The sequence below is a fragment of the Mustela putorius genome, unplaced genomic scaffold (assembly GCF_011764305.1).
Source record: "Mustela putorius furo isolate JIRA1106 unplaced genomic scaffold, ASM1176430v1.1 tig00000196_pilon_pilon_pilon, whole genome shotgun sequence".
Classification (NCBI taxonomy): Eukaryota; Metazoa; Chordata; class Mammalia; order Carnivora; family Mustelidae; genus Mustela; species Mustela putorius.
Window position 1 is genome coordinate 3,330,011 of NW_025421310.1, and position 20,900 is coordinate 3,350,910.

General features: G+C 40.1%; 1 protein-coding gene and 1 pseudogene across 1 annotated transcript in view; one reads left to right on the top strand and one right to left on the bottom strand.

Moving 5' to 3' along the window:
- LOC101683162 (zinc finger protein 549-like) overlaps positions 1-20,900 on the bottom strand; it is a 43,324-nt gene that overhangs the window by 3,557 nt on the left and 18,867 nt on the right. The window lies entirely within an intron of this gene.
- LOC123391240 lies at positions 14,631-15,610 on the top strand (annotated as a pseudogene).

A 20,900-nucleotide genomic window follows, 5' to 3' on the forward strand; every position in this document is an offset into this window, starting at 1 on the left:
TATGTTTTTCCTGGCCGTACAGCATGAGGTAGTTTCTGTAGAGTAATGCTGAAGGCCAAGTGATCCCAATTTTTTTTCTTTTGTCTCTGATCTTAGGTGAAATATTAACATCATACATATGGCGTGTGTTGTAGAATATTTTCAGTGTTTAAGGAAAACCCATTCTACGCTTAAAAAAAAGCCAAAAATGGGTGAATTAGCATCAAATGATATCTTTTGCGTCATCTGAGTTGATTATGATACATACATTTTGTATGAAGTGGTAAAATGTGTTGATTTTTGAATTTTTAAAAACTTCAGTTTTCAACTTATAGTACAAAAATAGTACAAGATACTCATGTATAAATTCTGCCCAGATTAAACAGTTGTTTGTTCTGTGTCTTTTGTTTTATCAGTCTCTCCCCACACACGTACATGTGTGGGTTTCTTTTTTTTTTTTTTTTTTTAAAGATTTTATTTATTTATTTGACAGAGAGAGATCACAAGTAGGCAGAGAGGCAGGCAGAGAGAGAGAAGAGGAGGAAGCAGACTCCCTGCCGAGCAGAGAGCCCGATGCGGGACTCGATCCCAGGACCCTGAGATCATGACCTGAGCCGAAGGCAGCGGCTTAACCCACTGAGCCACCCAGGCGCCCCATGTGTGGGTTTCTGAACAATCCAAATTAATGGGGAGATACATTGCCTCCATACAAGTGGATGCTTTGGTGCATGTTTCTTAAGGGCACATTTTATATGATCAGAATATTATAATCAGGATATTCAGTATTGGTAAAATACTATTAAGTAATCCACAGGGCATGTCCAGATGTTACCATTGGTCCTAATACTGCCCCTTGGTGTCTACGGGTCTGTGAGCAAACCCAGAACAGCATGAGCATTTGGTTGTCACTGTTCTCCACTCCTTAATGAAGCAGTTAATCAGGCTTTGAGTTCCATGGACATGACATGTCATATAGTTTGTAGAATTTCCCTCTGTTTCTCTAATGTTTCCTAATGGTGATATTTTGCTCTTGCATTGTTTTATACTGAAATCACAGAAATGGTGCTGTATGTTTCATAGTACATCATATCGGGAGGTACGTGGTATCCGTATTTACCAATACGGATAGTAACTTCAGTCACTTCTGTAAGTTTGTGTTCTTGACTCAAGAATTACTATTTCCCTTTATTTTTTGTAACATTTTAAGAGTTTATTTGAGCAAAAGGTGATTCAAATCAGGGCAGCATCTAATCTAGCAGATAGAAGGGAACTCCAAGGAGCTGTACAAAATGAAATACTTTGATAAGGGAGAAGGAAGTAGGAACAAAGAAGTGATCCTAGGCAAAAGATGGGTTGGTTCATACAAGGTCACTTTCCTTTAGGAGATGGCTGGAGGCCCTCAGGCAAAGTACCTGACTAGTGCTGATCAGGAGATCCTGATGGTTTATGGTTCCATTTTTGGGAGGGCCAAACTGTAATTAAATTAAGTCTTGGGTGGGGGTGGCTCAGTGGGTTAAAGCCTCTACCTTCGGCTCAGGTCATGATCCCAGGGTCCTGGGGTCGAGCCCGGCATCGGCATCGGGCTCTCTGCTCAGCGGGAAGCCTGCTTCCTCCTCTCTTTGCCTGCCTCTCTGCCTGTTTGCAATCTCTCTCTCTCTCTGTCAAATAAATAAATAAAATCTATTAAAAAAATTATGTTTTGGTTTGGTGATATAGAGCTTAACATAAGGGACTCCGTGTCGGGCCTGTTGTTTTATTTCCCTTTATTTGTAGTATGTAGTTACTCAGAAGATGTTCTGAAACTGCGTGACTATACTGATCCACGTCAGTGTTTCAGCCCATAGCTTCAGCCACCACTGATGATGAAGTCCCATCAGTCTTCCCACATTTATTAGTTGGCATTCGACTTTGGAAGTAAGTTTCCCAATGGATCGTTCACTCATTTTTATTAATTCATGGAATTAATAGTATGGAATGATGCATGCTTAAACATATAAGTGGGCCATGCATTGTGATGCTTGACTCTCCAGGCACAGCTTAGAGGAGCTCCTTCCACTTTACTTCTTTGTCCCCTTTTAACGTCACCATCCCACTGTGAACACAACTTTCTGGTATAAGAGACTTATTTCCAACTTGACAGAACCCATGGTATTAACTTTATAGCAAACACATTTTAACAGCAGTCACAGGAATCTGAAGACAATTGAATTACATAAGCAGCCTCATGCCCAGAAAATAACATGGCATCTAGTTTTCCACGTAAAAAATAATCAGTAAACATCTGTCCTAGTTAAGGAGCACCTGGGTAGCTCAGTCGTTTGAGTGTCTGCCTCTGGCGCTGGTCATGATCCTGGGGTCTTAGGACCCAGCCCAGAGTCCGGCTCTCCCCTCAGCAGGGCTCTTCCCTCAGCAGTGAGTCTGTCTCTCCCTCTCCTCCTGCCTGCTGCTCTGAATACTTCTGCTCTCTTTATGCCAAATTAATTAATTAATTGGGAATGATTGAATTAGCAGTCTGAACTCATAATTTACGTAGCAACTACAATGCTAAAATGGAATGAAAAAAATCTCTAAATGCTATATGTGAAACGAGAAAATAGGAGATATTTGTTAGATGAAAAAAAGTCAAGGTTCAGTATACTCTACCATATCCTGATTTTTTTAACTTAGAAAAATGTAAAGAAATGCATGTGCACACAAATATATTTGTGTATGTGTACATTTGTACTTACATATTCAGTCGCCTTTAAAGACTGTTTAAGGATGAGCCATTGTAAGAAGTGTGACTCCTGGGGCACCTGGGTGGCTCAGTTATTAAGCGTCTGTCTGTGGCTCAGGTCATAATCCCAGGGTCCTGGGATTGAGCCCCACATTGGGCTCCCTGCTCAGCGGGAAGGCTGCTTCTCCCTCTCCCACTCCCCCTGCTTGTGTCCCCTCTCTCACTGTGTCTCTCTCTGTCAAATAAAAATAATAATAATAAAATTTTTAAAGATTTTTGTTTATTTGACACATCACAAGTAGGCAGAGAGGCAGGCAGAGAGAGAGAGAGAAAGGAAGAGGCAGGCTCCCTGCTGAGCAGAGAGCCTGATTCGGGGCCCGATCCCAGGACCCTGGAATCATGACCTGAGCCAAAGGCAGAGACTTTAACCACTGAGCCACCCAGGCGCCCCAATAATAAAATTTTTTAAAAGGAGTGTGACTGCTTTAGAAAAGTCACTAACCAGGGTTTAAAGACAGGAACAGACACTAGTTATGAACTCACCAGATGTTATATGTTTGATTTTGGGAAAACTATAAATATTTTTGGTAATAACATTATCAAACCATGTTAAAATGAAATCAAAATCCATAAAATTCAAAGGCAAAAAAGGTATGTAAACTTGATTGTGCAATAAGTGTAGAGATTCCCTACAAAGGAGTAATAATTCAACACAGAAAAAAAGAAGTTCTGACTGTATATTACTAGTGATACATAAAGGTAGAAATATCTGCAAGGGCCTTAAAATTTCATGAATCATCATATTATTGTTAAATACTGAAACAAATTAAGTACATGTATTTATGTAACTGGAATCAGGACTTTCGCCAACAAAGAAAAGATACAGAAATATAAGGGTAATGTATTTATGCAAAAATACTGTGACATCAGGGCGCCTGGCACAGTTGGTTAAGTCTCAGACTCTTGTTTTTGGTTCAGGCCCTGATCTCAGGGTCGGGGGTTGGAGCCCCAGTGTGGGCTGCTGCTTTTTTTTTTTTTTTTTTAAGATTTTATTTATTCATTTGACACACACAGATCACAATTAGGCAGAGAGGCAGGTGGGGGGGGGCGGGAAGCAGGCTCCCTGCTGAGCAGAGAGCCCGATGAGATGTGGGGCCTCAATCCCAGGACCCTGGGATCATGACCTGAGCCGAAGGCAGAGGCTTTAGCCCACTGAACCACCCAGACAACCCCCTTATTATCTTTTTAATACCTGTAGAATCTCTAGTGATGTCACTTCTAATATATATTTATTTATTTATTCTAACATTTCCAACATTGGAAGTTTGTATATTCCCCTCTTTTTATATGATCAGTTTGGATAGAGGTTCATCAGTGTATTGATCTTAAAGCTTCGGGTTTCATGAATTTTCTGTACAGTTCTTCATTGTCTATTGCATTCATTTTTGTTTTGATCTTTATTATTTCCTTCTGCTTTCTCTGCATTTCAGTTCTCTTTTTCTGGTTTCTAAAGGTGAGATCCTTGATTTGAGACCTTTCTCTTTTTAAGTAGCTTCCACACCCAATGTGGGGCTTGCATTCACCATCCTGAGATCAAGAGTCACATGCTTCACAGAATGAGCCAGCCAGGTGCCCAGAGACCTTTTTTTTTTTTTTTTCCTGTAAGTGTTTAATGTGATAAGTTTTCCTTGAACTACTGCTTTAGAAGCCTCCCACAAGGGCACCTGGGTGGCTCAGTTGGGGTCTCTGCTCATCCGGAAGCCTGCTTCCCCTCCTGTCTCTCTGCCTGTCTCTCTGCCTACTTGTGATCTCTGTCCGTCAATAAATAAATAAAATCTTTAAAAAGAAAAAAAGGGGGTGCCTGGGTGGCTCAGTGGGTTAAAGCCTCTGCCTTCGGCTGGGGTCGTGATTCCAGGGTCCTGGGATCAAGCCCCATATCAGGCTCTCTGCTCAGCAGGGAGCCTGCTTCCCCCTCTCTCTGCCTGCCTCTCTGCCTACTTGTGATCTCTGTCTGACTTGTGATCTCTGTCTGTGAAATAAATAAATAATCTTTTAAAAAAATAAAAATAAAGAAAAAAAAGAAGCCTCCCACAAATTTTCTTATGTTGAGGGTTTTTTTCCCCATTCTGTACAAAACACTTTTCTCCAAAGCAATTTTTTAAGAAAAATTTTGGGATGCGTGTGTGACAAGGACAGAGTCATTAAACTTAGAGGGGATCCTCTTAAGGAGCTCGTACAAAAGTGCTATTGCAAATGTGGTTAACTGCCATACCTCTTTGTCCACTATAAAACATGCTCCTGAGATCATGAGCAAAACCAGGATGCCTACTCTCCACACTTGTGTCCAGTATTAATACTGGTGTTCTTGTCTAGTGCAGTAAAACAGGAAAATGGGTATGTACCATTTGGGCAGGAATAAATGAGGAATTTATCACTAGCCACCTTAACATTTTCCTCCAAATTTCATCTTTGCTGAATCCTACTACGGAGACCCAATTTACTATCGTAATGCTTCCCCACCCCCTCACTTTCTTTAAGCAGTCTGGTTCTTTTCTCCTTCCGTGAGACCTATTACCTTCCAAGACACCAAGTAATTCAACAAGACCCATTGCTTGTCTGTTTTTCTTTACCACAAGGCAATTTCCATAAGAAAACACTCCTTGTTTATGTTCTGTGCACTCATATACCATATACCTAGAAATGTGCCTGACCCACATAAGGGACACTGTTAAGTATCTGCTGAAGCACTGAACAAAGCAGAGTTCCCGTCATTTGCAACGTCATATGTTGTTTCTAACTCTACACATCCATTAGGGTCTCTCCCTTCAATTTCAGTACCTTCAGGGCTCTGAGGGAGGAAGAGAAATATTTTGGATATAAATACCGAACTAAGTGGGTAAGATGTGCTCAGCTTCGTTCTTTCACTTAGGGGATTTCAGTGTCTTCTGTTCAATTACATTAGGATTTTTGCTCTCCCCATGCTGTTGTGCCATTCCTGTTGGATACCTCCATCAATCACTTTTAATAGTTCAGTGATAACGCACAATTCATAAATATTTTCCAGAAGTAATCTTAAATCCCCCATAGACACTGTCAGTGCAATTACAGGTGAAATGATAATCACTTTCAGAAACCAAATGAGGTCATGGCATCTCAAAACCTTAACCTCAGGGTTCAAAAGCCCCATTTCCACACCCACACAGGTACCATCACTGCAGCCACTGGCCTCACAGCACACACCAACTGGGTGAGTAGCTATTTTTTTTTCCCAGTTCTTCATTATAGTAAGGAATTTATCTCAGGAAATCCAGGAATATCCATTCTCTTAAAAGCATGAGGCTTTCTGAAATCGAACATAAAAGACTGAGGGGCATAGGAGACATCTGCTCTTGGAACCCAGCTGAGGAAACCAGAGGCTCTTGCCACCCTTGTCCACCTGGCTCAGGGCCACCCCAGTGGCCCCCTCTCCCTCAGTTACAGCCCTTGTGAAACTCTTTCTCACTTGCCCTCAGCACACCACACCTCACAGGTTCCCCTCTAGAGACTGAACATGCAGGCGCGTGGTCAGCAGTAAGAGAACAGGAGCCCCAGATGGTGAGTGTCTGAGCGCCACCCAGTAGATGCCCAAGGGCTTCTGGAGACGCTGCTCTACATGGTGCACCGGGGAGGCGGCACGTCATGCTAACTAAAGTCTAGTATGTTTAGAAATTTCTCTCATTTGTAAACATTCATATCTCATTTACAGAAAATACTGTCTCATTTGTTTGCATGATAGAAACAAAATTTTCATGGTAAGAAAAATGTGGCAAGGGCGCCTGGGTAGCTCAGTTGGGTAAGCAGCTACCTTGGGCTCAGGTCATGATCTCAGGGTCCTGAGATAAAGCCCCGTGTCAGACTCCTTGCTCAGTGGGGAGTCTGTATCTTCCTCTCCCTTGGCTGCTTCCCTTGCTTGTGCTGCCTCGCTTATGCTCTCTTTCAAATAAATAAAATCTTAATACACACACACACACACACACACATACAAAGGTAGCAAAAAGTTTGTGGGGGACAGACAAAAGGAATAATCAGGACTTTAATAGTCCTTTAGTACTGATTTTAAGCTTTTAATAGGGCTTTAATTTTGCTTTAATATTTCACCACATTATTTAGCTTAAATTATTTCCTTTAAAGAATATTTTAGTAGACTATTTGGTATTTTACAAAACTGTATTTAGTGTATTTATATTTATAATTATAGAGACAATATTTACTACATACAGAAAACTGGTTGATTTCTGATTATTTTTATAGCATATACGTAAATGTTAAACTATGTTGTTAATTCTAACCTTTTATGTGGTCCGATAGTGCCTCTGAGATACTCAGGAATTTCAGCTCTCAGTCTATTTCCATTTAAAATAAATATGTCTCACAGCTATTTTGCCTGCCTTGTTGAAATGCCAGGAAATTGGTGAGCCAATAAGGGACCAGCAGAGTCCTCTTATTTGTGATCAATTTGGGAATATTTCCGTATTTCTCCATTCAGTACCGAACAGAGTATTTCTTGAAGAAAGCCCATTCTTGGGAAGCCTCCCCTTAAAATCTTGTTGAATTTCATTTTCTATTAATATATTTTAGATCTTAGCTTCTTTTTCCATCAGTGATAAGGTTTTTTATCTGAGTGAAATCACTGACTTGCCACAAAGGCTCATACAAATGAGACTTGGTTTGGATACCTGCCGCCAAAGAGTTTTCTTAACGTGATTATTTCTTTCTTTTAAATAGTATGGTAACTTATAGGGGCGCCTGGGTGGCTCAGTGGGTTAAGCCTCTGCCTTCAGCTCAGGTCATGATCTCAGTGCCCTGGGATCAAGCCCCACGTCGGGCTCTCTGCTCAGCGGTGAGCCTGCTTCCCCCTCTCTCTCTGCCTGCCTCTCTGCCTACTTGTGATCTCTCTCTCTGTCAAATAAATAAATAAATAAATAAAATCTTTAAATAAATAAATAAATAGTATGGTAACTTATTAAGCTAGATTCCTTATTTTTAGAATTATGTAAAAATCTGACACATTTCATTAACTGATGAGCACACAAGCACCTGTATATTAGGCAGGTTTTACTTTCTTTAGTTTCCAAACTGCTCATTTATCTGGTCCCTCTAGATACAGACATCATCTGATTTTTCGAGTCCTGTCTAAAGATAGAAAAACATTTAAATATAGTCAGAATAACATAATTTAACAATGAAACACTAAGAATAAAAAGCACATTGTCTCAGGTTGAAAAATATTTTCTTGAAGACATAAAACTTAGAAAATATTATTGAGAATAAAATGCTTTTGAAAACTGGCACAATGGAAAATTCCAAATATGTGTGAAAGATAATAGCATCAGGCTCATAGACTGAGTACCACTTTCAGCACAGTGATTTCATTTCATCTACACTGCTACTCACATTATCCACACTGGATTACTTAACAAATTCATATATGTCATTATATTCTTGAGTAAATAATCAAGAACATACTTCAACACAATGATATGGGATCTAAAGATGGTTTCCATTCACAAGGAGGACCTGAGTATACCTCCATAATTATTGTACAATAACAAAAACAATAATTAACATTATTATTTAACCATTTAGCCATTAAATAACAATAATAGCTCATGTTTTCCTTATTTCCTCAAAAAAACCACACCCACTAATAATCATTTGAATCAGGATCTAATCAATATCCCCATATAATTCATGGTTGTTTTTTTTTTAAAGATTTTATTTATCAGAGAGAGTGTGAGAGAGCACAAGCAGGGGGAGCTGCAGACGGAGCAGGCAAAGGGAGAAGCAGGCTCTCTGCTGAGCAAGGAGCGCAGTGCAGGACTCCAGTCCAGGACGCTGGGATCATGACCTGAGCCAAAGGCAGATGCTTAATGGACTGAGCCACCCAAGCCTCTCTAATTTGTGTTTTTCTATTAAGAGTCTGGCAAATAATAAGTCCTCCTATTTTCCCCCTCATTTTTAATAAAAAATAAATGGATCATTGATCTAGAATAATTTAATACATTCTATTAATTTATTGCATTCCACTGATATTGTTTCACACACTGTCCCAGACAGCCATGAAATGTGTGATTTTTGTTAATGGTTTACTCAAATTATAGTCATTTATTGTGAAGGATACTTCAGAGGTAGTATAGTTCCTTCTTACTGCCTCCCACTAGAAGTTTTTCACAGTGTTCTTGCTTGATGGTTTAACAAGATGTTTCATTTTTCCCATGTGGATTAGGAATTGTCAAATTTTTGTCAAGATGTCTTATACCTTTTTAGTGAGAAACTGCATTTAGAGGTCACAATCTGTAGAATGGAGGTGCTCACTAGTTGGTCGTAATAGCTAGACTTGTTCATGTCTCTCTGTATATTTTAAATAAAATACAGATTGGTTAATGTTGATTTTTTTTCAAGGAAATGAAAAAATATAGCATCTTAAAACAGTTTGGTTTTCTATTTCTTTTATTTTTTCCTAAAAGTCTTGATTCTCACGTATATTAATATTCTTATTCCATCATTTTAAAAAACTATGATTTTACTAAAGAATATGATATTAGATACCAGTTCACAATTTCCTGGCTGGTGTTTTGTCTGAATATATCCCAATAAAAATAAACAGACAACATTATTTTTTTAAGTTTCTCAAAAGTTATTATTTATGTGGATTGGCCCCAAACTTCACACATAACAAGGTTTGCACACATACACACAAACATGTCTTAAAATTCATTTGACATTGAAAGTAATGGGTTATTCTATTATACATTTGTTTTATGTTGTTTGGTAAAGATGCAAAGTATTTCCAGTTTTTTTTTAAGAAGATTTAATCTTTTATTTGACAGAGAGAGAGAGCAAGATCACAAGTAGGCAGAGTAGCAGGCAGAGAGAGAGGGGGAAGTAGGCTCCCTGCTGAGCAGAGAGCCCCCTGCGGGGCTTGATCCCAGAACCCTGGGATCATGACCTGAGCCGGAGGCAGTGGCTTAAGCCATTGAGCCACCCAGGTGCCCCAAAGTATTTCCAGTTTTATAACAGTCATAACATAATACAAGGTCAGTTCAGAGAAGTCTAGCCTCCAACTTTCTCTGTCCATGAGGACATCATTTTTATGTTTTTGTTAATCCTCCCATAGTCCTCTTCAAACTATATTTCTTTATATTCATACTTATATTTATACTAGTATTCTTTGAATTCTTAGAAAAATAAACCTACTTCATCTGCTCGTCTGCATCTCACTTTTTTCCCATGTAAGAATATATTCTGGAGGTAACTCCATACTTGCAGTGAGGAGTTCCTCCTTGTCTACAGCTGCAGTGAAACAGGGCCTGTTTTGCTCGATGTTTATGTTATTTCCAAAGCACAACATTAGTAAGTGACCCTCACACACATACTCTTAATGCTCGTTTACAGTGAGAAACCTGTGTTGAGCTTAACACTAGAACTGCTGGGCAGGATGATGATAACATACATATTTTTAATTCTTCTGACTTCATTTAAGATCAAGCTCCACTAGATATTAGTGTGACGAGTTCTGTCAACTTGGAAATGGGGATTTTCTTCCTCTGCCAGGGTTTGGCATCATGGGTAATTCTTCACTCCTTTGTCTTAATCATTTCATTCTGCTTGCTGGATGCAAGATGAGACCCAGAAGCCTTATTCTAAATCAACTATTACTAGCTAGATCCTTAATTCTTTTCTCTATAGGGATTCTTCAGGCAGTGGCAGTTTGGGAAAGAATTTGTGTCCTGGATGATGCAGAATTTAAACCTGTCTTTTTTCTTTTTTTAAAATACAGAATGGGCAGGGGGTTTTCCTTAGCACCACCTCCCTCCTCGGTGGCCTTCAGGCCAATGAGCTCTGCCCTCAATTTCTTTAGATGGATGGAACTCAAAGGTAAATCCACAGAGTGCATTGGCTTCTGATCAAACACACACACAGGCACATGCAAATGTGACAAGCGCATCAGTGTACACACACACCAACACACACACACCAACAAAGGGTGCTATAGTTCTTATTTAATTGCTTGCAAAGTGAATGTCAGTCAGGGCCAATTAGAGAAACCACACCAGAATTTTCACAGTGAGAGTTTAATATAAAAGACCAATAGGAGATTTCTATAATGACAGATTGGTCAGTAAAAACAAAAAGAGCCCCAAAACATACAGGAAGAGCAAGTATTAGAAGTGACCACCCTTTGGGCTGAGACTGTGTGTCCAGGTGGGGGTTGAGATACCCTCAACCCTACCAGAGAGCTTGTCCTTTATAAGATCTTGTCCAAAAGGGCAGGTGGTGACTTATGGAATGACAGAGTTGCTTTGATGCCTCACCAGCCGTACTTCTGGGAACTGTCCTCTGGAAGTCGGGAGTGTCTGGGAAAACTATTCTTGAGGGTCAGAGGTAAGCCACTTTAAAAGTTCTTGGGGATGGTGGTGTTGGGAAAGCTGCTGGCTAGCATGCACGGCCGGACCTGAGAGCTGGAGACTCCCAGAGATTTCTCTGTCATTCCGTGGTCCAGCTGTGCACTCGCCCACAGGGTACAGATTTCATCCTGGGATAGGCTGTGTGACGGCTCTATCTCCAGCCTGGAGTTCCTTATATCTGACAATCCCAAACTATTCAGAGTTCTTGATCCTTCTAATCCTCCAATCCTTTGTTACTCTAGTCCTCTGTTTCTTTAAGCTTTCCCTGTTCAAATTATGGTGTGATAGTGACTCATTGACCTGTCTGCTTCCTCTCTTCCCCCTAGTCCACAGTACAGACACCAGACTGAGCCTTTTTTTTTTAAGATTTTATTTATTTATTAGACAGAATCACAAGTAGTCAGAGAGGCAGGCAGATAGAGAGGAGGAAGCAGGCTCCCCGAGGAGCCCGATGCAGGGCTCGATCCCAGGACCCCGGGACCATGACCTGAGCTGAAGGCAGAGGCCTTAACCCACTGAGCCACCCAGGTGCCCCAGACTGAGCCTTTCAATACACAGGTTGGGTCATGCCCCTCTATATTCCAATACTATGTATACACTGGCTCACCATTTCACTTAGAGAAATTCCAAGTTATTTACAAAGGTCTACAGTGCCCCACCGAGACTTAGCCAACCGCCAACTTCACCAACTTCTCTATTTCTTTAGTCATTCTCCTTGTATAGATTTTTTAAAAGATTTTATTTATTTGACAGACAGAGATCACAAGCAGGCAGAGAGGCAAGCAGAGAGAGAGGAAGGGAAGCAGGCTCCCTGCTGAGCAGAGAGCCTGACTGAGGGCTTGATCCCAGCACCCTGGGATCACGACCCAAGCCAAAGGCAGAGGCTTTAACCCACTGAGCCATCCAGGCATCCCCTCCTTGTATAAATTTGTTAATTAACATCAATAGCCTTAAATAATTTGCTCAACTCACAAATGCTTTTCAGATGTAATCTTAAATCCCATACAGACCTTCTCCTAGCAATTACAAGTGAAGAGGTAATCACTGCCTAGCAAGAAGTGAAATTGTGGAATCCCCAATATTCATCTCAGGTTTCAGAGTCCCCATCTCCACAGATGTATACAGATGTCGTCACTGCAGCTACCGTGCTGGCAGCAAATACAATCTGTTTGGTAGGTGGCTATTTCAAAAAACAAGGGTCAGAAACTCTGAGGAAATAGAATATTCCATAAAACCTAGTAAGAAACTCATGGGATTCAAGCAAATGATCTTACGATTAAAAGCATCAGGGAGGCATAATACTCCATAGTGTATATGGACCACATTTTCCTTATCCATTACCCAACTTTTTTTTTTTTAAGATTTTTTTATTTATTTATTTGTAAGAGAGAGAGAGTGAGAGTGAGCACAGGCAGACAGAGTGGAAGGCAGAGTCAGAGGGAGAAGCAGGCTCCCTGCGGAGCAAGGAGCCCGATGCGGGACTCGATCCCAGGACGCTGGGATCATGACCTGAGCCGAAGGCAGCTGCTTAACCAACTGAGCCACCCAGGCGTCCCCCATTACCCAACTTTTGTAGCAACATGGACAGGACTGGAAGAGATTATGCTGAGTGAAATAAGTCAAGCAGAGAGATTCAATTATCATATGGTTTCACTTATTTGTGGAGCATAACAAATAGCATGGAGGACAAGGGGAATTAGAGAGGAGAAGGGAGTTGGGGGAAATTGGAAGGGGAGGTGAACCATGAGAGACTATGGACTCTGAAAAATAGTCTGAGGGGTTTGAAGTGGTGGGAAGGTGGGAAGTTGGGTACCAGGTGGTGGGTATTATAGAGGGCACGGATTGCATGGAGCACTGGGTGTGGTGAAAAAATAATGAATACTGTTATGCTGAAAAAAAAAAAAAAAGCATCAGGGAGTTTTCTGAGGGATCCAGACACACTGTTGTGCTCCTCTGTCTGCTTCAGGGCTCCTAAGCACGTACTTCCTTCTTCCCTATTACCCTGACATCTTCACCTCTTGCCTCTGAATAAACAGACATGCAGAACCCTCATGACATTCAGGGCAAAGGCTTACCTCTAAGCAGAAGTAAAGAACAGTAAGATGATGATTTTTAGTTCTCATCTGGGAATGGACACTTGGTTATTGGGTGGCAACTGCAGATTTATGCCGTAGGATTTCGTTTTTAATCACTGAGAGCCTGTGTATTTAAAGGAGTCTATGATTGGTGGAAGAGTATAAACCTCCAAATCCTGGAGATATGCCCTTTAAGAGAAAAGTGACTAAAGATTGCACATTTAAGAGAGCAGAGATCATCAGGGACTTCATTATTCTCAGATTCTCAATTTTACCCTGACCTACGACCAGATTTCAAAATCAATGTGAAATTATAATTATCTATTAAATCTTCTCCTTCTACCCCAACATAACTTCATTGTCCTTTCTGATCAATATGAAATACTAGTGTGTTCAGCCCCATACACCTGTAGCATTGACAGGTTGGTTTGTTCTGACATATAAAGTTCTACCCAAGTACATAATGATATACTTTCAATATTTTTTCTCTGAAAGCAAAGTGCACATAATTTAGCCCCTAACCATGGCTCCACGGCCACCATTCCATTTGATTAAGGGAATAAAATGAGTCTCTTATTTTTGCCCTTGAATGACTACACTTTGAGCATAGGAATGACTAGTGATCACAGCTGTTAATAAGTCAGAGACTCCTCAAAGTTATCTCTGATTTATAGTAATTGTAGAAATTCTCCACATAAAATGACATCTTTGTTGGATAATTAAATTCATTTCATGTTTTCTTTTCAAAACTATTTCTCGAACTTTCCCTTGGTTTAAAATTCTTCTTTGATAAAGTTCGTATGTGTATTCCACTACTTTTTCTTAAAATTATCTTTCAATTTTAATTGCTGTTAGAAAAATCACAATTGTATCTAAACATTTTGAACGAATCCACCTGTCTATAGTTAATGTGAAAGTGTATGTCTAAATACCCCATAACTCCCTCCTTCAATAATCCAAGTGCACATCCTTGGAGAAACGTTCTGAATTATTTACAACTACTTAGTAAGATCTCCTTTAGATAACCTCTCTTTGATCCTTTTGTTTGCTTTTTAACTTTTTTTTGGCGGGGGGAGTGGGAGGGAAGGTCAGTGAGGGAGGGAGAGAGATCTTAAGCAGGCTTCATGAAGTGGGGCTTGATCTCACGACCCTGAGATCATGGCCTGAGCCAAAAATCAAGAGTTGGATGCTTAACTAACTGAGCCACCCAGGAGCCCCTTTTGTTTGCTTTTTAAGGACACATTCTGAATGTCTTCTATGTGGGGAAAAAATGTGGCTAATGAAAAGCCCTACAGGAAACATAAAGATAGTAATACATATATTTTGGATTTCCTCCAGATCTTTAATTCCAGTTAAGACCAATTTCCACTTTAAAAAAAAAAAAAGGATCAATTTCCACTTGATATTGATGTGATGGGCTCTTTCAAATTGGAAATAGGGATTATCTTCCTCATTCAGACAGGAGTTGGGATCCTGGGAAATTCCTTCCTCTTTGGTCTTTACAACTTCCCTTTGTTCACCGGACACAAGTTGAAATCCAAAGACCTAATTCTCAATCAATTGGTCTTAGCCAACTCCTTGGTGCTTTTTTCCAAAGGGATCCCTCAGACCGTGGCGGCTTTTGGATGGAAATACTTCCTGGATGACATTGGATGTAAAGTTGTCTTTTATGTACACAGAGTGGGCAGAGGAGTTTCCCTCAGCATCACCTACCTGTTGAGTGGCTACCAGGTTTTTAAGATTCATTCTAGTATCTGCAAGGTGATGGAGCTCAGAGTATCTCCAAAGCTCATTGGCTTCTGCTATTTCATCTGGTGGATCTTGCATCTCCTGTTAAATATCTATGTTCCATTAAGAATGACTGGGCCACTGAACAGCAAAAACCTTAGTTTGAGAAAAACACACATCTACTGTTCTGGACTACCACAAGATAAATTTATAGGCTCACTAAACGCTACCATGTTTTATTTAACTTTGTGTGTTTGAGCCTCATGGTCTGGGCCAGTGGCCCCATGGTCCTTGTCCTGCTCAGGCACAAGAAGCAAGTCCAGCATATTCACAGCCTCAGCGGTTGCCCCAGACCTTCCCATGAGGACAGAGCCACATGCACCATTCTGATCCTGGGGAACTCCTTTGTCTGCTGTTACTCTCTCTTCCATTTTGTCTCTTTGCCTAGTACTTATTTTGAGTCCAGACCAGTGGCTAGTAAACACTGCTGTGTTTGTAACATCATGTTTTCTGACATTCAGCCCATTTGTGCTCATCAGCAGTGATATGCATGACTCTCAGTTCTGCTTTACCTGCTGGACAAGGAAAAGTTTTCCTTAATCTGGTAAAACAGTTGTCTATCTATTGATCTGTGCAGATAAATCTACTTTTCATTTCACCCTTTGTTAATATATATGTGACTATTTGGTGCTAGTTACAATTCCAGGAAGCCGTGCTATCCAATGATTAGCACCCTACCCTGACACAGCTATAGTGAAGCCAAAATAGATTTATACAATGTGCAATGATTACTTAATATACCATTCCTCAAGTAGTTCAAGGTCATTTAGGAGGATATAATGTACGAAAACTACCAGGTTTGCCAACATAAGTAAAATGTCCCCTACAGCTAGCATCAAACAGGGCCTTTTAATAGTTTTAATATGTGTATTTTTTCCTAAACATAAGTGAGTAAGGCTAGATCGATCAGGGAAAATATCTGGATGGCTCATGTGGGAACGCATGTGCAACCTTAATTAACAGCGAAACTACGGTATTTGTTGAAGGATACCATCAATCAGACAAAAATTTCTAAGCTTTGTCCTAACAATGGCAAAGATCAGTGAAGGGGCATCACCTTCGCTTTTTAGATGTCATTTAGTACATACATAATTAAATGTGTTTTACTTTAATAAACTTCCATCTGATTCATAATTTTGATTAAAATATTTTGGTTTAATGGTTCTCAAACCCAGAGTTTCCAATCTTCAATTACTGGCTTTTATTTTAAACAAAAGGTAAACTTTCAAGAATGTAGGAAGGATTTTCACTCTATCTCTTCCATTACTGTTGGATATAAGAGTTTTTTCCCCAGTGATTTCTTTTCCTCTATTTAATTCAGCCTGTTCCTATTGTCTTTAAAGATTTTAATTTAATCTTTTAATTTTCCTGAATTTCACAACTATTTCTTAATTTTGATAAATCCTGAATGCTATGTCTTTGAGAATGTATAACCTTTTATTACTTATTTACACATAGAAAATGATGACATTTATAAGCCTCCTTAAGTCCAATCAATTTTTATGAAAATTTTTGGAAAAATTCATGCACTGTGCAACACTTTTTTGAGCTTAAGTTTACACCATAAGTCTTCTGGTGAGGCCTTATCTTTTCCACAACATCCTCTCACACAGGCTCCACTATCAGGTCAGGGTTTGGTTCTCTAAACCATCCTGATTTAAAGCTTTCTAATTACCGATACAGTCACCAACTAACTTCTGACCTCTGTAGTCCTAAAGTAATTCCTAGACCAATTAATTCTTGAGTAGTTGATTAGAACACATTGTATTTAAAACTGAGCCTTAGCCCAATGACACCTAATCATACAGTTAATGAATGAAGTCACAAAAGATAGAGCAATTTCCTTATGTATGATGCCCCCTCCTCTGTCTCAGGCAGACACACCTCACAGTGAGCTTCCTTCCTGACCTGCATGTCTGTCCCTTGATCTTACTGGCCTGCTGGTTCTATAGCAGATTTTGTATTTTCTAAGAGTGGGTCTGAAATTATTTTGTTTCTATGGTTTTACTAACAAGTTATTCATACAACTCAGCTATAAGCTAAGTATCCTCATGTCCATCTGAAGATGACAGAACAGATTTACAACCTACAAATTCCCGCCATCATTCCATGGTACAACTGGACTCAAACTTATTTGTCCAAATTCTAGACAGTGTTCTTAATGGAAATAGCTTGCATCCAAATAACTGTGATAATGCTGTTTTTGAAGCAAAGTGAATCATTTTGGGAAAGTTTTTTTCCTTTTGCATTTTATGGGTTGATCTGTATTTCACCTGATTTTCAGCCAAGCAATCACTCTCTGGGTCTGGGAGGAATTCATACTGATATTGATTTTGTGTTTGTTTCATGCTCTGCCTCTCATGAGAGGTCTCTTTAGAAAGAAACCTGCTAGTTAAACCTAATATTCAACATTCTTTTTCTTCCTTTTCCATCTCCATTTTTTTTTTCTCTTTTCTGCTCTCTGGGCAGGTTATGTGTAATTCATCTCCATTAAATTATTTCATTTTATTGTTTTTTGGTACTATCACTTAAGGACCACACTTATGTTTATCCCATTTTTCTTTACACTCTTATTGTGAAATATAACATTAGTACAGGGAATTAATATATATTTAGAATTTAACAAATGTTCCTAAAATAGATGCCACTGAGGAAAATACGAAGAATGCCAGTAGTGTCCTGCCATGTCAAGTATCCCATCCCAGACATGGTCTACACCTCCTCCAAGAGTAACTCAACATTTGGATTTTTAAGTCAGCATCTGTTGGATTTTCTTTTTCTTTCTTTTTTTTTTTTTTTAAGATTTTTTTGTTTTTTTGTTTGACAGAGAGAGATCACAAGTAGGCAGAGAGGCAGGCAGAGAGAGAGGGGGAAGCAGGTCCCTGCTGAGCAGAGAGCCCAATGCGGACTCGGTCCCAGGACACTGGGACCATGACCTGAGCTGAAGGCAGAGGCCCAACCCACTGAGCCACCCAGGTGCCCCTCTGTTGGATTTCCTTGATAGTTTTCCTTAACTGTGCATAAATCCTAAAACTATAGTTTGACTCTGTATGCCACTGATATTTATATGAAAGGAGTCATATGCTATGTATTTGTTTGCTCTTACTTCTTTTGGCCACTGAGTGTCAGTACGACTCACCCATGCTGCTCAATGTGTATCATTCATTTTCAGTGCTTCTGAGAGCACCATTTCATAATCTGTCTCTGTTCTACACTGATGGACCTTTGTATGGCCTTCAGGTATCGGCAATAATGACAACGCAGCTGTAAAAGTTTTTGTTCATGTGTCCTGATGTACATCAGAACGTGTTTCTTTGGAGCAGCAGTTCCCTTCCAAACCAAGTGTGGATGACTGGATGTATGTGGATCTCCTTCTAAGCTCTACATGGTCTCCGCTGATCTGTACATGTAGCTCTGCACAAATATCTAATATCAAATTGCTGTCATCTCTAGTTTTATAACAGGTCCTAACCTCTGAAAGAACAATCCACCTTACCTTTTTTTCTATCTTCTAATTGTGCCTTATTTTTCTGTGAATTCTGAGTTTTAAATACCTTTTGTCAAGTTCAACAACAGTAACATGAATCAGAAAAATTTCACGGTACACTTGCATTCATTAATTGTGAAAGGGAATGAGCTCAAGCTGATTTTGGTTCCTCTATTTCTCTTACTGTACATGTGGCATAACATTATCCTGTCCTTGATTCTCCTTATTACAATGGGTCTAGGCAGCATGTGTTTCCCCATTCTGAACATCCCCCCTTTGTAATTTTCTCCTTTGTGTTGTATTATCTTGATACATGTCTGCTTCTTCTTTAATGTCTTAGATTTTTAGTTTCCCTTTAAAATTTCCATTGGCTTTACCCCCTTTCTGACTCCTTTGAGATTTTCTCCAGAGATAAATATATTTTATTTGTTTTTAAGTAAGCCCTATACCCAACATGGGGCTTGAATTCATGACCCAGAGATCAAGAGCTGCATACTCTACTGAGACAGCCAGGCACCCCTGATATTTTTAATTTTAGTTATACAGACATTTATTTATCCTTATCTATTGTGTACCTTATGAGACCACTGTATTCAATGTCCAATATTTCCACATTATCACTACTTTCATATTGTACTATATAATTAATATCCTCTTCACTTTGAAAATAACTACTACACTTTAATAGATCTATTAGTCTGTTACAAAAGATATTTCTCCAGTATTACACATAGCCCCCCCCCTTTTTAAAAGATTTTATTTATTTATTTGACAGACAGATCACAGGTAGGCAGAGAGGCAGGCAGATAGAGAAGAAGGGAAGCACACTCCCTGCTGAGCAGAGAGCCCTATGTGGGGCTCGATCCCAGGACCCTGGGATCACAACCTGAGCCAAAGGCAGAGGCTTTAACCCACTGAGCCACCCAAACACCCCACACATAGCCCCTTTTACAATGGTTTTGCTTACAGGTAACTTTGAAAGAGAAAGCCAAAAGGCGATCTCTTTACTAGATATGGAGAAGCTGGAAAGTCATGGTCGCGTAAAGGTGTGGTGTCAAGCTATCAACCGTCTCTCTGCAGCAGCAGCTGCTAGGTTTGGCTTGCCAATCTGCCATAGGCGTGGCTGGTAAGGAAACTGCAAGCCCAAATGGACTGAGAAAGATTATTCCTTACACAGATGGAATAAGAAAGTCAGCAAACATTGTCATCTCCTGCTATGCCTGTCACATAGGACACCACCAAACCAAAGGGGCTAGAATACAGGCAACATGTGCAGTGGGACTAAGTTGCTGAGGAGCCTAGTCAAGTCTGGCTGTGAGTGGTTTTATATCCTCGCAGATGGACCCTATGGAAGGAAGGATTAAGTGGAAGTTCCAAGGTCTCACAGGAACCAGGGATGTAGTGAAACTCTCATATGCCGCTGGTAGGAAATATAAAAAATTAACCACTTCAGATCAGTTTGACAATTTCTTAAAAAGTTAAAAATTCACCTACCCTATGATTCAGGCATTGCACTTAGAGGTATTAACATAAGAAAAATGAAACCTGTATCCACATAAAGATTTATATGTGAATCTTCAAAGAAGTTTTATTTGTAATAGCCAAAACCTGCAAACCCAGGTGTCACGGAACAGATACATGGACAACAAATGGTATATCCATACAACAGAACACTACTCAGCAATGAAAGGAATGCACTTTTTATTTTTTTTTTTATTTTATTTATTTATCAGAGAGAGAGAGGGGGAGAGAGCGAGCACAGGCAGACAGAATGGCAGGCAGAGGCAGAGGGAGAAAGCAGGCTCCCCGCTGAGCTAGGAGCCCGATGTGGGACTCGATCCCAGGACGCTGGGATCATGACCTGAGCCGAAGGCAGCTGCTTAACCAACTGAGCCACCCAGGCGTCCCTGCACTTTTTAAATCTCAAGGTAATTACACAGTATAAATGAAGCCAGAGAAAAAGAATAAATACTTTAATACTAAAATTCTAGAAAATGTAGTCTACTATAAAGGAAAGTAAATCTAAGTTTGCCCAGAGAGCCAGAGAGGGCAGGGAGAGAGATTAATAAAAATAAGGTAAATATGTGTGGGGGGGCACCTGGGTGGCTCAGTGGATTAAAACCTCTGCCTTCGGGGCGCCTGGGTAGCTCAGTGGGTTAAAGCCTCTGCCTTTGGCTTAGGTCATGATCCCAGGGTCCTGGGATCGAGCCCCGCATCAGGCTCTCTGCTTAGCAGGGAGCCTGCTTCCTCCTCTCTTTCTCTGCCTGCTTCTCTGCCTACTTGTGATCTCTGTCAAATAAATAAATAAAATCTTAAAAAAACAAAACAAAACAAAAAAAACCTCTGCCTTCGGCTCGGGTCATGATCCCAGGGTCCTGGGATCGAGCCCTGCATCGGGCGCTCTGCTC